A 15,378-nucleotide genomic window follows, 5' to 3' on the forward strand; every position below is an offset into this window, starting at 1 on the left:
GTTTTTGCGAGTGGAAGCCTGTGACCAGTGGTGTACCGCAGGGATCAGTGCTGGGACCCTTGTTGTTTGTAATGTACATTGAATATAGGAGGTACGATCAGTACGTTCGCAGATGACACGAAAATTGGTGGTCGTAAATAGTGAGGAGGAAAGCCTTAGATTTCAGGACGATATAGATGGGCAGGGCAGTGGCAAATGGAATTTAATCCTCAAAGTCTGAGGTGATGCATTTTGGGAGGACTAACAGGCAAGGGAATATACAATGGATGGTAGGACCCTAGGAAGTACAGAGGGCCCTTGGTGACCACGTCCATAGATCACTGAAGACAGCAGCACAAGTAGATAAGGTGATTCGGAAGGCATATGGGATACTTGCCTCTATTAGCCGAGGCACAGAATATAAGAGCAGGGAGGTTATGATGGAGCTGTATAAAATGCTAGTTAGGCCACAGCTGGAGTACTGTGTACAGTTCTGGGCACCACACTATAGGAAGGATGTGATTGCACTGGAGAGGGTGCAGAGGAGATTCACCAGGATATTGCCTGAGCTGGAGCATTTCAGCTATGAAGAGAAAGTGGATAGGCTAAGATTGTTTTCCTTAGAACAGAGAAGGCTGAGGGGTGACCTGATTGAGGTTTAAAAAGTTATGAGGGGCATAGATAGGGTAGATAGGAAGAAACGTTTTCCCTTAGCGGAGGTGTCAATAAAGTTATGAGGGGCATAGATTTAACGGGCAGGAGTTTGAGAGAGGATTTGAGGAAATTTTTTTCACCCAGAGGGTGGTTGGAATCTGGAACACACTGCCTGAAGGGGTGGTAGAGGCAGGTTTCAATATTTCAGAAGTATTTAGATGAGCACTTGAAACACCATAGCATACAAGGCTGCGAGCCAAGTGCTGGGAAATAGGATTAAAATAGCTAAGTGCTTGATGGCTGCCATGGCAACGATGGACCTGTTTCTGTGCTGTATCACCCTATGACTCTACCACCATAATATGATAGAATTTTACATTATGTTTGAAAGTGAGGTAGTTAAATCTGAAGCTAGGTGTTAAATTTGAACCAAGAAAATTATGAAGACAGGCAAATTGGCTGAGGTGGATTGGGAAAATAATTAAAAGGTATGACAGTACATGGGCAATAGATAGTCTTTAAAGAAATATTACATAGTTTACAGAAACTATACATTCCTTCAAGGCACAAAAACACCAAAAGTAAAGGCAGTCAACCGTGGATAACAAAGGTAGTTAAGGATTGTATAGGATTAAAAGAAAAGTTGCCAGAAATAGTAGTAAACTTGAGGATTGGGAGGATTTTAGGCGACAGCAAAGGAGGACCAAGAAACTGAGAAAGAAATGAATATAAATGTAAACTAACAAAACATAAAAAGCACTGTAAAAACTTCTATAGGTACGTAAAAAGGAAACGCTTGGCTAAGACAAATGTGGGTCCATTGCAGGCAGAGTCAGCAGAATTTATAATGGGGAAGAGAGACTAAATGATTTCTGTGTGTCTGTCTTCACTGAGGAAGATACAAGAAATTTCCCAGAATTAAAGATTAAAGAATTAAAGGGAGTAGGAAGAATGAGGAACTGAAGGAAATTGGTATTAGTAAGAAGGTTGTCTTGGAGAAATTAATGGGGCTGAAGGTTGACAAGTCCCCAGGACCTGATATTCTACATCCCAGAGGGTTGAAAGAGGTAGCTATGGAGATAGTGGATGCATTGTGATCTTACAAAATTCTATAGATTCTGGAGCTGTTCCTGCAATTGGAAGCTCGCAAATGTCACCCCACTATTTAAAGAAGAGAGGGAGATAGAAAACAGGCAATTACAGACCTGTTAGCCTTACATCAGTCATTGGGAAATGCTAGAATCTATTGTAAAGGATGTGATAAATGGACACTTGGATAATAATGATCTGATTGGGCATAGTCAACATGGATTTATGAATGGGAAGTCATGTTTGACGAACGGGTTGGAGTTTTTTGAGGATGTTACTAACAATTGATGAAGGAGTTGGTGGACATAGTATACTTGGATTTTCAAAAGGCCTTTGGTAAAGTCCCCCACAGGAGGTTGGTTAGCAAAATTAAAGCACATGGGATAGGAGGTAACATACTGGCATGGATTAAGGATTGGTTAACAGGCAGAAAACAGAGAGTAGGAATAAACCGGTCATTCGCGCATTGGCAGGCTGTGACTGGGCGGTACCACAGGGATTGGTGCTTGGGACCCTGCTGTTGACAATATATTCAATGATTTGGATGTGGGGACCAAATGTAGTATTTCCAAGTTCGCTGACACAAAACTAGGTGGGAATGTGCACTGGGAGGAAGATGCAAAGCGGCTACAAGGGGATTTAGACAGACTTAGTGAGTGGGCAAGAAAGTGGCAGATAGAATATGATGTGAAAAAATGAGAGGTTATCCACTTTGGTAGGAAGAACAGATGTGCAGATTATTTCTTAAATGGTAAAAGATTAGAAAGTGTAGATGTACAAAAGGGACCTGGTGTCTTCGTCAATAAGCCACTGAAAGCTAAAATGCAAGTGCAGTAAGCAATTAAGAATACTAATGGTATGTTCGTCTTTATTGCAAGAAAATTTGAGTATAGGAGTAGCAAAGTCTTGCTTCAATCGTACAGAACCTTGGTTAGACTGCACCTGGAGTACTTTGTGCAGTTTTGGTTCCCTTACCTTAGGAAGGATATTTTTGAAATAGAGGGAGTGCAACAAAGGTTCACCAGACTTGTTCCTGGGATGGCAGGACTGTCCTATGAAGAGAGATTGTGGAAACTGGCCTGTATTCTCTTGAGTTTCGAGGAATGAGAGGTGATCTCATTGAGACTTACAAAATACTTAAAGGGATAGACAGGGTAGATGCAGGTAAGATGTTTCCCCTGGTTGGGGAGTCAAGAACCAGAATCTTGATGCCTGTCTAAACTAAAACCTTCTGCACTTCCGGGGTCAGTATCCCTCCATTCCCATCCTATTCATGTATTTGTCAAGATACCTCTTAAATGTCGCTATCAGTCCGTTAATATCTTCCTGCAGTCTACAGCTGTCCTCCTCGCTCTCAACCACATGGACAATTTCTGTGTCATCTGCAAACTTCTTGATCATTCCCCCTACATTTGCATCCAAATCGTTAATACATACCACAAAAGCAGGGAACCCCACTGGAAACAGCCTTCCAGTCGCAAAAATACCAGTCAACAATTGCCCTTTGTTTCCTGTCACTGAGCCAATTTTGTATCCAGCTTGCTACATTCCTCTGGATACGCTGGGCTTTTATTATTTTTTTTAAACAGTCTGCCATGTTGGACCTGGTCAAAGGCTTTGCTAAAATCCATCTAGATCACATCAATTGTATTACCCTCATCAATCCTCCTTGTTACTTCCTCAAAATTTCAAATCAAGTTGGTCAGACACAAACTTCCCTTAACAAATCCATGCTGACTATCCTTGATTAATCCGTTCCTTCCTAAGTGACAGGTTTATCCTGTGTCTCAGAAATGATTCCCATCATTTGCCCACTGCTGAGGTTAAACTGACAGGCCTGTAATTATTAGGTCTACCCCTCGCTCCCTTTTTAAACAAAGGTACAATGTTAGCAGACCTCCAATCCTCCGGCACCACACCTGTATCCAGTGAGGATTGGAAAATGATGGTCAGACCTTCCACTATTTCCTCCCTGGCTTCTTTGAATAGCCTGGGGTACATTTCATCCAGCCCTGGTGACGTATACACTTTCAAGGATGTTAATCCCCTTAATACTTCCTCTCTCCCTATGTTTATCACATCCAATACCTCACATTCCTCCTCAACGACAATGTCTGCATCGTCCCCACTTTTGGGAAGACAGATGTAAAGTATTCAAGAACCATACCCACATCTTCCACCTCCACATATAGGTTACGCTTTTGGTCTTTTATGGGCCGTACTCTTTCCTTAGTTATTCTCTTACTCTTAATGTATTGATAAAACTTTGAGTTCTCCTTGATTTTACTTGAAAATATTCTTTCAAGCCCTCTCTTTGCTGTCCTAATTTCCTTTTTTATTTCAACCCTCCATTTTCTAAACTCCTCTCGACTTTCTGTAGTATTGAGTTCTCTGTGTCGGACATAAGCTTTCCTTTTCTGCCTCATCATACCCTGTAGGCTCCTTGACATCGAGGGAGCTCTATATTTGGTCATTCCACTCTTCCTCTTTGTGGGGAAAAGTTTACTCTGAACCCCCTGAATCTCCCCTTTGAATGCTGCTCGAACACTGATTTACCTTCTAGTAGCTGTTTCCAGTCCACTTTTCCTAAATCACTACTCAGCTTAGTAAAATTGGCCTTACCCCAATTTAGAACTTGAACTGCTGTTCAACCTCTGTCGTTTTCCATAATTGTGTGAAAACTAACTGAATTATGATCATTCCCACCAATATGATTGCTCACTGCCACTCCTTCCACCTGCCAAGCTTAATTTTCTAAAACCAAGTCCTGAACCGCATGCTCTCTTGCTGGACTTGCTACATACTGGCCAAAAGGGTTCTCCTGAATGCACTGAGAATTCTGTTCTCTCCATTCCTTCCACACAAACTCCCAGTTAATATTAGAGTGGTTAAAATCCCCTATTACTGTCCTACTGCTTTTGTACTTCAGAAATGTGCTACATATTTGTTCTTCTATCTCCCTCTTGACTGTCTGGGTTCGACAGTACACTGCCAGTAGTGTGATTGTCCCTTTTGTTCCTAAGCTGAATCCATACGGCCTCAACTAATGATCCTTCTAACACATCATCCCTTCTCACAGCTGTAACAGCTTCAAACAGGGTCATCACTGTTAGCCACTAACAGTGACCGTTGCGCCAGAATATATCCATGCAGGAAGACGGAGGGGGGACGGGCATGACAGAAAGGCAACATCTGAGGGAAAGTTGGGGGGGGGGGGGAAAGAGGAGGGGAGAGGGGCAGACAGAGAGAGGGGCAGAGAGAGGGAGGGAGGGGAGATAAAGAGAGAGAGGGAAAGGGGGGACAGAGGGAGACAGATGGGGGTATGGTTGAGGGGGGCTGGGGGGCGGGGTAGAGAGAGTGGCAAGGGGTCACAAACGGATAAAAATTAACCGTAAATTATTGTATTTTTGTGCACTTGTGTGTTATTGTCAGCTGCCATTTGACACAGTGCAAATAATAGGAACTAGGATACAATAAGCTAAAAACTCAGTTTGTAATGTGCATGTTGATGCTTTTTGTTCTGGGTACAGTATGTTTTTACTGAAGAATCTTTAGAGTTTGAGAACAGCCTTTTTTTCTCTCTGATCTCTGTATCTACACAGGTTGTCAAGTTGTTTTACTTCGGTGTTTAACTTGTTTCAACTGGAGGGGGAGATCACTTCACCAACAGGAAGAGGGATAGCTACTTGAAGGGATCCGGTCATATGACCTAGAAGCCACCCTTTTAGCCAGACTAATTTTGAAACAGTTTCAGTTAAAGAGAACAGCCCGCACAAGAAACAACTGCCTTGAAGTCCTGCAACCCTCTCTATCTCTGGGGCTGCAAGAAGAAAAGCCACAGTCTGAAAAGCAGCAAAATATGTGTGTCTGCTCTCTTGTTGGAAAGATGAAATCAGAAACTAAGCTGCCTCAGCTGATCTCCAAAAGTGCAGAAGAAGGAAATTAAAGAGATTTCCTACGACTCCGACTCCACTCGGCATTTCCAGTTGGTTAATTCCAGCTTTGGACTTTTATGCTAGTTAAAAAAACAAAGGACTCTGGTTTCAACTGGGACTCCTGTGAGTTTGTAATTAAGCTATTTTCTACTTGGTAAATGTCCTTGTCCTTTTGATGCCTTTTCCTTTCACGTTTGTGAACATGCGTTGCAAAGTTAACCCCCTCCCAAGTTTAAGAGGGTGTGCTAATAAATCCTATTTCTTTTTAGACTTTAAAAACAGTGTTGTTGCTGTCCTTTAAAAGTCAGGGTTCACAAACTAGGGGAGTGGAGAAATACGCCATCAGGGTTTCTTTTCTTTAAAAAAAAGGAAAAATTTAAAGCACAATCTGCTTACTGACAGATTGTTGAAAATATCAAGAAATTTGTTTTCTAAAAACTACCTGTTCGTACCAGAAATTGAGAGCTCAAGTCCAGGATAAACCAATGAGATTAAGACCAAATAATAAGAAACGAGCTGAATCAGAACTGAAAATAAACTGACTGGAAGCCAAAAGGGGAAAATCGGGTAACCCCGAAAAGATTAAAACAAAAACGATCGCAGAAAAACCCTCTTACTCTAACATTAGAAAATGTCACATTTTGATTCAAAGCTGTTTTTGGAGCAGCAACGTTGGCAAACTTGAGTACAGACCAGTTAAATGCTATAGCTAGGGAGATACAAGTGAAACTGCCCAGAAAGGTGAAATGAATGTGTTCCTCAAAGTGCTGGCTGAGCACCTAGGACACAGTCCTGTTCAGGAACAGGTAGATGAGGAATTAATTCCTGAAACTGACCCATCTCCCATGGCCAGAATGGAACTGGCAAATTTAAGGATGCAACTGGAGCTTCAGGGGAGTGGGGGGGGGGGAAAGAGAGAGAGAGATAGAGAAAGAAAAAAGGAGAGAAAGGGTTTTCCAGCCAAAAAAAAAATTGGAAATGGAGCTGAAGGGTCAAGCAGAGAGAGGTGTGAGACAGATGGAGGCTGCTAGGGAAAATCTATCTTCACCCAGTAAACACCCAACTCTCCCTAACCCAGAATCAAGCTTTGAGGCTCTTAAGTATGCTAAGTCCATACCAAAATTTGAAAAGGATGAGGTGGAATCTTTTTTGCCACTTTCGAGAAGGTAGCAGGACAGCTACGATGGCCACAAGAAATGTGAACCCTAATGTTTCAGGGTCAGTTAACAGGGAAAGCTCAAGGAGGTCTATTTCTATGCTGACCCCCGAAATGTCCACTAATTACAAGCAGACCAAAGCAGCCATCCTTAGTGCATCCGAGTTGGTCCCAGAAGCATATCGCCAGCAATTCAGGAATGCTCAAAAGAAATGATGTAGACTTGTCTGGAATTTGAAACACAAAAGCAAAATCACATTCAACTGGTGGGTCCAATCTATAAAAATACAGTGCACCTATGATGAATTACGCGAATTAATATCACAGGAGGAATTCAAAAATTGCCTACCCCCAACCCGAGAATGCACTTAGAGGAGCAGAGAGTCCGCAGTCACTTCCGATAGCTATGCCCTCTTGCATAGGCCTGGCAACTCAGGCAGACCCTTTCAAAGCCATCCCTGAAATCAGTGGGAGGATAAGAAGGGAGAGTGGGATAGAAAGGGAGCCACACTTGGAAAGGGAGTGCAAACCAAGTTGCGAAGAGTCCACCCCAAAGCCAGAAAGAGAAACCCTGGAGACCAGTGTGCTCCCACTGCAACAAACTCTAGGCCCAAATGCTGGAGGCTAAACGGAAAGCCAGTGGGTCTCCATAGGGGTGGCCCCAAGGAGGACACCCCAGTAAAGAGCATAACAGGACAGGCAGGAGCACTCACTGTAGAACCTAGACCCTCCGAGGGTATTACCCTATGCGTTGCTGGACCGGACAAAATCCTCAAGAGTTAACGGAGTTTTGTCCTCGCAGGAACCGGGTCCCCCTACCCATCCCAGGGAGGTGAGCAAGTCCATTATGCTGCTCAGGAATACAGGGGCCACTCAGTCCTTAATATTAGAAAACAGCCTATGCCCCGCGCACCTCACCCCACCCCCCCCTCCGCCAAAACCTCCATGAAAGCCAAGGCCCTGATCAAAAGTGGGGGGAGGTTACCCGTCTGTCCCCCTCCATCAGGTCCACCTACAGTGCAACCTAGTCTCAGGCTCTGTAACCATAGGAATTATCTCAGAATTACTGGTGGCAGGGATAGACTTCCTACTGGGGAATGACTTGGCCGGCAGCAAGATAACAGTAATTTCGATAATCTTAGACCAGCCCAGCAAAACCAGGGAAACCGAAAAACTACAGGAGAAAATACCAGGGAGCTTCACCAATTGCATAGTGACTCAGTCCCAAGCCAGCCAGGCCATATTAGTTGAGAGGGAATCAGTGCCCCAGCTGGACGAGCCAGAGGCCTGGTTAGCTGAAACTTTCTTTAAGGGCCTTTCTGAAAGGGATAAGGTGCTCAACTGAGCCCCTCTAATTAACGCCCAGCAGGCAGATCCTGAAATAAAATGCATAGCACAGACTCCTTGCTCCAAGGCAGAGACCACCCCGATCCCTGAGTATTACTGCCTGCGAGATGGGGTGGTAATGCGGAAGTGGAGACCTCCCAGGAGACCTACAGAGGAGTGGACAGTGCTCCACCAGTTTCTAGTGCCCGCAGAATACCGGCAAGAGATTGTAAGGATAACCTATGCTATCCTATGGATGAACATGTGGGCACTCGGAAAACTTTAGCCCATGCTTGCCCAGGTTGCAGGCAAACCCCAAGCTACAATTAAACCGGCCCCCTCAAACCTATCCTGGCATTTGACCGAATATTCATTGACTGTGTGGGGCCACTACCCAAAACTAGCTATCAATACCTCCTCACCATAATGGATTTAGCCACCTGATTCCCCGAAGCTATACCTCTCAAAAAAACCACAGCCAAGGCAGCGATCGAAGGACTAACCCAGTTCTTCAAGTACAGTCTACCGAGGAAAATCCAAACAGACCACGGATCCAACTTTATGTCCCGAGTGTTTCAGGAGGTTGTACACAGCTTCGGAATCACCCAGCTGATGTCCTCAGGGTATCACCCTCAGTCCCAGGAGTGCTAGAGAGGTATCACCAGACCCCGAAAACCATGATTAGGATCTACTGCTCTGAGTATCCACATGACTAAGACAAGGGTTCAGGGTTTCTGCTGTTTGCCACCAGGGACTCCCCAAATTAGTCCACAGGCTTCAGTCCCTTTGAATTAATTTATGGGCATGAGGTACTGGGCCTCCTTAAGCTACAGAAAGTGAAACTCCTGGAACACCAGGAAGACACTCCCATGTGGGAGCATGTTTCCAGCTTCCAGGAACGCGTCTGCTATGCCTGCACGGTGGCCAAAGAGCATTTAAAAACCTCTGAGCAAATAATGAAAAAACAAGCAGACAGGCATTCCCAGGCCCGGACCCTCCAACCAGAATACCAGGTCCGAGGTGCTGTCGCCCCCTATCCACTGACCCTTTCAGAGCCAAAATCAGTGGCCCGTATCAAGCGGCCAAACAGGTCAGCACAGTTAATTACCTGATCCACACCCATAACAAGAGGAACAGCACCGGTTATGCCACATTAACATGCTTAAGAAATATTACAGCCGAGAACCCAGTCAACTGGTGGGTGTTTGCCAAAGGGTGGAAATATCTGAGGGCAGCCAGGGAAAGCCAGTTGAGGAGGAGATGACCCCAGTTGAATCCCCGGCTACCAGACTGGAAAACACGGTAGCGTCGGAAGACTTAACCACCCAGATGGCACACCTAACCCAAATGCAGTGGGAGGACCCAGCCACCCTGCTGGGAAAATTTAAGGAAATATGTAAAGATCAGCCAGGGTGTACCACCCTAGCTGTTCACAACATGGACGTAAGACACTACCAATCAAATAAAGCCCCTACCAGCTGAGACCGACAAGCTAACACAGGTTAGACAGGAAATCTAGTACATGCTGGATAATGATATAATTGAGCCTAGTTAAAGTAGTTGGAGCTCCCCTATTGAACTGGTCCCAAAGCCGGATGGATCGAGTATTGACAGGCAGAGAGATCTGGGCGTACAGGTCCACAGATCACTGAAAGTGGCAACGCAGGTGGATAAGGTAGTCAAGAAGGTATACGGCATGCTTGCCTTCATTGGTCTGGGCATACAGTATAAAAATTGGCAAGTCATGCTGCAGCTGTACAGAACCTTAGTTAGGCCACACTTGGAATATTGCGTACAAGTCTGGTCGCCACACTACCAGAAGGATGTGGAGGCTTTGGAGAGGGTACAGAAGAGGTTTACCAGGATGTTGCCTAGCCTGGAGGGTATTAGCTATGAGGAGAGGTTGGATAAACTCGGATTGTTTACAGTGGAACAACGGAGGTGGAGGGGCGACATGATAGAGGTTTACAAAGTTATGAGTGGCATGGACAGAGTGGATCGTCAGAAGCTTGTTCCCAGGGTGGAACAATCCGTTACGAGGGGGACATAGGTTTAAGGTGTGAGGGGCAAAGTTTAGAGGGGATGTGCGAGGCAAGTTTTTTTTTTTTTAAACACAGGGGGTGATGAGTACCTGGAACTTGCTGCCGGGGGAGGTGGTGGAAGCAGGTACGATAGCGACGTATTTGTCAAGATGCCTCTTAAACATGAATAGTATGGGAACAGAGGGAAAAGGATCCCGGAAGTGCAGAAGGTTTTAGTTTAAACAGGCATCAAGATCAATGCAGATTTGGAGGGCCAAATGGCCTGTTCCTATGCTGTACAGTTCTTTGATCCACAAGGCTCTGTGCTGATTATCGAAAAGTAAACGCAGTAACCAGCGCCGATTCCTATCCAATCCCACGCCCTGGGGATTGAATAAATAAGGTGGGCCACTTGGCCAACCTCAGCAAAATTGACTGTTTAAAAGGGTACTGGCAAGTCCTCATGCCCCCCCAAGAGAGTGAGAGAAATCTCGGCCTTTGTCACCCCGAATGGCCTATATCAGTGTAAGGTTATGCTCTTTGATCCTAAAAATGCCCCAGCAACCTTTCAGAGGTTGACAAACCAGGTGGTAGCTGGACTTAGCAATTGTGCTGCATGCCTGGACAACATGATCAGTTACAGCGACACCTCAGATGATCATTTAAATCACCTGGAGGCTGTGTTCCAGGGTATGAAGAGGGCAAGCCTTGTGCTGAACTTGGGAAAAAGGAAGTTTGCTGAGGCCAGTGACTCACCTGGGTCATGCAGTGGGATAGGGAACTGCCCAACAACACGAAGCCAATTCTCCACGCTCAAGAACCAGTGGGAAATCAGGCGATTCCTAGGGATGTGTGGGTTTTACACAAAGTTTGTGCCAAACTTTAGCACCCTAGGTGCCCCACTAACAGAAGCTCTGAAGAAAAAGTAACAGTGATATGCACAGAGGCGTGCCAGAAGGCCTTTACAAAATTGAAAGCCATCCTAGTAAATGATGACATATTAGCTGCACCAGACTTCAGCAAAACTTTTAGAGTGGCCATCGATGCCAGTGATTTAGGAGTGGAAGCAGTCCTACTCCAGAAGGATGATTCTGGGATCGAGCGTCCAATTGAATATTTCTCCAAAAAACTAAACAGACACCAGAAAATGTACTCCATGGTCGAGAAAGAAACCTGGAGTCTCCTATTAGCTCCCCAACATTTTGAGATCTATGTGCGCCATGGAAACCGAGAAACCAGAGTATACATGGGCCACAACCCTCTGAAATTCCTAGAGAAGTTCAAAGCCACCAATGCCCAGTTATTCCACCGGAGTTTGCTCCTGCAGCCCTTCAATCTAAAAATCACTCACACCGCAAGAAAGAATAACGTCACTGCCAACTGCTTGTCCTGAGTGTAACCAATTTAGGATCGGCTAGGATCAGAGATTGCATCAGATAACCCAATGTATTTAACCTTTGAGTGTGAATGAGAGAATGGACGGATACCTCTCCTTTCGTTCCTTTAAATGAAACACATTAAGAAAAAAATTGAGATAGAATTCAATTTTTTTCCTCCGAGGGGGAACGGTGGCACAAACGGATGAAAATCAACTGTAAATTATTGTATTTTTGTGCACTTGGGTGTTATTGTCAGCTGCCATTAGACAGTGAAAATAGTAGGAACTGGGAGACAAATAAGTTAAAAATTTAGTTCTTAATGTGCATGTTACCCTTTTTTTTTTACTGAAGAATCTTTAGAGTTTGAGAACAGCCTTTTTTTCTCTCTCTATCGACACAGCATGTCAAGTTGTTTTACTTCGGTGTTTAACTTTTTTTTTTATTCGTTCATGGGATCTGGGCGTCGCTGGTTAAGCCAGCATTTATTGCCCATCCCACCTCCCCGTGGAGGGGGAGATCATAGGGGAGGCGGTGGCGTAGTGGTATTGTCACTGGACTAGCAACCCAGAGACCCAGGGTATTGCGCTGGGGACTTGGGTTCAAATCCCACCACAGCAGAAGGTGGAATTTGAATTCAATTAATAAATCTAGAATTAAAAGCTAGTCTAATGATGGCCATGAAACAATTGTCGATTGTTGTAAAAACCCATCTGGTTCACTAATGTCTTTTAGGGAAGGAAATCTGCTGTCCTTACCTGGTCTGGCCTACATGTGACTCCAGACCCACAGCAATGCGGTTGACTCCAACATGCCCTCTGAAATGGCCTATCAAGCCACTCAGTTGTATCTAACCACTACCAAGTCAATAAAAAGGAATGAAACTGGACAGACCACCTGCATCGACCTAGGCACCAGAAACGACAAAAGCAAACCCAACCCTGTCGACCCTGCAAAGTCCTCCTTACTAAAATTTGGGGGCATGTGCCAAAGTTGGGAGAGCTGTCCAAAAACTAGTCAAGCAACAGCCTGACATAGTCATACTCACGGAATCATACCTTACAATGTCCCAGACACTGCCATCATCATCTCCAGGTATGTTGTGTCCCACCGGCAGGACAGACCCACCAGAGGTGGTGGCACGGTGGTATACAGTAGGGAGGGAGTTGCCCTGGGAATCCTCAATATTGACTCTGGACCCCATGAAGTCTCATGGCATCAGATCAAACATGGACAAGGAAATCTCCTGCTGATTACCACCTACCGCCCTCCCTCAGCTGATAAATCAGTACTCCTCCATGTTGAACAGCACTTGGAGGAAGCACTGAGGGTGGTGAGGGCACAAAATGTACTCTGGGTGGGGGACTTCAATGTCCATCACCAAGAGTGGCTCGGTAGCACCACTACTGACCGAGCTGGCCAAGTCCTAAAGGACATATCTGCTAGACTGGGGATGCGGCAGGTGGTGAGGAAACCAAGAGGGGAAAACATACTTGACCTCGTCCTCACCAATCTGCCTGCCAGATGCAACTGCCCATGACAGTATGGGTAGGAGTGACCACCGCACAGTCCTTGTGGAGACGAAGTCCCGCCTTCACATTGAGGATACCCTCCATCGTGTTGTGTGGCACTATCACCATGCTAAATGGGATAGATTTCGAACAGATCTAGCAATGCAAAACTGGGCATCTATGAGGCTCTGTGGGCCATCAGCAGCAGCAGAATTGTACTCAACTGCAATCTGTAACCTTATGGCCCGGCAAATCCCCCACTCTACCATTACCATCAAGCCAGGAGACCAACCCTGGTTCAATGAAGAGTCCAGGAGGGCATGCCAGGAGCAGCACCAGGCATACCTCAAAATGATGTGTCAACCCGGTGAAGCTACAACACAGGACTATCGGCGTGCCAAACTGAATAAGCAGTATGCGACAGATAGAGCTAAACGATCCCATAAGCAAAGGATCAGATCTAAGCTCTGCAGTCCTGCCACATTCAGCCGTGAATGGTGGTGGACAATTAAACAACTAACTGGAGGAGGTGGCTCCACAAATATCTCCATCCTCAATGATGGGGGAGCCCAGCACATCAGTGCGAAAGATAAAGCAGAAGCATTTGCAACAATCTTCAGCCAGAAGTGACGAGTTGATGATCCATCTCGGCCTCCTCCTGAAGTCCTCCAGATGCCAGACGTCAGCCAATTCAATTCACTCCTCGTGATATGAAGAAACGACTGAAGACACTGGATACTGCAAACGCTATGGGCCCTGACAATAATCCGGCAATAGTACTGAAGACCTGTGCTCCAAAACTTGCCGCGCCCCTAGCCAAGCTGTTCCAGTACAGCTACAACACTGGCATCTACCCTGCAATGTGGAAAATTGCCCAGGTATGCCCTGTACACAAAAAGCAGGACCAGTCCAACCCGGCCAATTACCGCCCCATCAGCCTACTCTCAATCATCAGATGAAAGGGGTCATCAACAGTGCCATCAAGCAGTACTTGTTTATCAATAACCTGCTCAGTGACACTCAGTTTGGGTTCCGCCAGGGCCACTCAGCTCCTCACCTCATTACAGCCTTGGTTCAAACATGGACAAAAGAGCTGAACTCTTGAGTGAGGTGAGGTGAGAGTGACTGCACTTGACAACAAGGCAGCATTTGACCGAGTATGGCATCAAGGACCGCTAGCAAAACTGAGGTCAACGGGAATCAGGGGGAAAACCCTCCGCTGGCTAGAGTCATACCTAGCGCAAAGGAGGATGGCTGTAGTTGTTGGAGGTCAATCATCTGAGCTCCAGGACATCACTGCAGGAGTTCCTCAGGGTAGTGTCCTAGGCCCAACCATCTTCAGCTGCTTCATCAATGACCTTCCTTCAATCATAAGGTCAGATGTGGGGATGTTTGCTGATGTTTGCACAATGTTCAGCACCATTCGTGAGTCCTCAGATACTGAAGCAGTCCGTGTAGAAATGCAGCAAGACCTGGACAATATCCAGGCTTGGGCTGATAAGTGGGAAGTAATATTCACACAAGTGCCAGGCAATGACCATCTCCAACAAGAGAGAATCTAACCATTTTCCCTTGACATTCAACAGATTTACCATTGCTGAATCCCCCACTAACATCCTAGGAGCTACCATTGACCAGAAATTGAACTGGAGTAGCCATATAAATACCGTGTCTACAAGAACAGGTCAGAGGCTAGGAATCCTGAGGCGAGTAACTCACCTCCTGACTCCCCAAAAGCCTGTCCACCATCGACAAGGCACAAGTCAGGAGTGTGATGGAATACTCTCCACTTGCCTGGATGGGTGCAGCTCCAACAACACTCAAGAAGCTCGACACCATCCAGGACAAAGCAGCCCGCTTGATTGGCACCCCAACTACAAACATTCACTCCCTCCACCACCGACGCACAGTGGCAGCAGTGTGTACCATCTACAAGATGCACTGCAGCAATGCACCAAGGCTCCTTAGACAGCACCTTCCAAACCCGCGACCTCTACCAACTAGAAGGACAAGGGCAGCAAATACATGGTAACATCACCACCTGCAAGTTCCCCTCCAAGTCACACACCATCCTGACTTGGAACTATATCGCCGTTCCTTCACTGTCGCTGCATCAAAATCCTGGAACTCCCTTCCTAACAGCACTGTGGGTTTACCTACCTCACATGGACTGCAGCGGTTCAAGAAGGCAGCTCACCATAACCTTCTCAAGGGCAATTAGGGATGGGCAATAAATGCTGGCCAAGCCAGCAACGCCCACATCCCATGAATTAATTTTTTTTTAAATCACTTCACCAACTTTAACGTGTAGTCAGGCCAACAGGAGGAGGA

At 45.8% G+C, this 15,378-nt stretch overlaps 1 protein-coding gene and 1 long non-coding RNA gene across 13 annotated transcripts in view; one reads left to right on the forward strand and one right to left on the reverse strand.

The window, feature by feature from the left end:
• specc1la (sperm antigen with calponin homology and coiled-coil domains 1-like a) overlaps positions 1-15,378 on the reverse strand; it is a 575,263-nt gene that overhangs the window by 408,752 nt on the left and 151,133 nt on the right. The window lies entirely within an intron of this gene.
• LOC137382889 (uncharacterized) overlaps positions 5,440-15,378 on the forward strand; it is a 54,407-nt gene continuing 44,468 nt past the window's right edge. Inside the window, exon 1 of the long non-coding RNA XR_010977307.1 lies at positions 5,440-5,780. This is a non-coding gene — a long non-coding RNA (uncharacterized lncRNA). The remainder of the gene's footprint in view (positions 5,781-15,378) is intronic.

Source organism: Heterodontus francisci, chromosome 23 (genome assembly GCF_036365525.1).
Source record: "Heterodontus francisci isolate sHetFra1 chromosome 23, sHetFra1.hap1, whole genome shotgun sequence".
Classification (NCBI taxonomy): domain Eukaryota; kingdom Metazoa; phylum Chordata; class Chondrichthyes; order Heterodontiformes; family Heterodontidae; genus Heterodontus; species Heterodontus francisci.